Here is a 463-nt window from a genome sequence, read left to right as displayed (position 1 = left end):
AATCAATAATAATTTAGTTAGATGACAGTTAGTTACTTTATAACCTACTGCCTTAAGGAGATATAGAAGGACTGAACTATGTCGAACTTCCCTCTTAGACAGTTAACTACCCATAATCGCAAGAATAGATAGAAAATTGAGAGAGTAAAAAAGCAAAACTTCCAGGCAAAGCCCTAGCTAGACACAGCAGCAGGCATGCAATTGCTTAATCAAAAGCCACCCCTGTAATCCCCTTTACCGGGGTGAGTCCCCCTTACCAGGATTTCCCTCTGGACAGGCCCTTTTGTCAGGGCCTCCCTTTTGTTGGGATGAGTGGTGGACATACTCTTTCTTTTCCTTTCCAAGGTTTGGCAGGTCGGTCTCCGATCCATGGGCCCAGAATTTATCACATCGGGGTCACCTTTTGTTGCTTTGCCTCCCACGGATTTGTCACCCCTTTTCCCCTGGGTGACAGAGCCACCAA

Source organism: Galeopterus variegatus, unplaced genomic scaffold (assembly GCF_000696425.1).
Source record: "Galeopterus variegatus unplaced genomic scaffold, G_variegatus-3.0.2 Scaffold8042, whole genome shotgun sequence".
NCBI classification, from domain to species: Eukaryota; Metazoa; Chordata; class Mammalia; order Dermoptera; family Cynocephalidae; genus Galeopterus; species Galeopterus variegatus.
The sequence above is the reverse complement of the archived record's forward strand: the minus strand, read 5'-3'. Positions refer to the sequence as shown.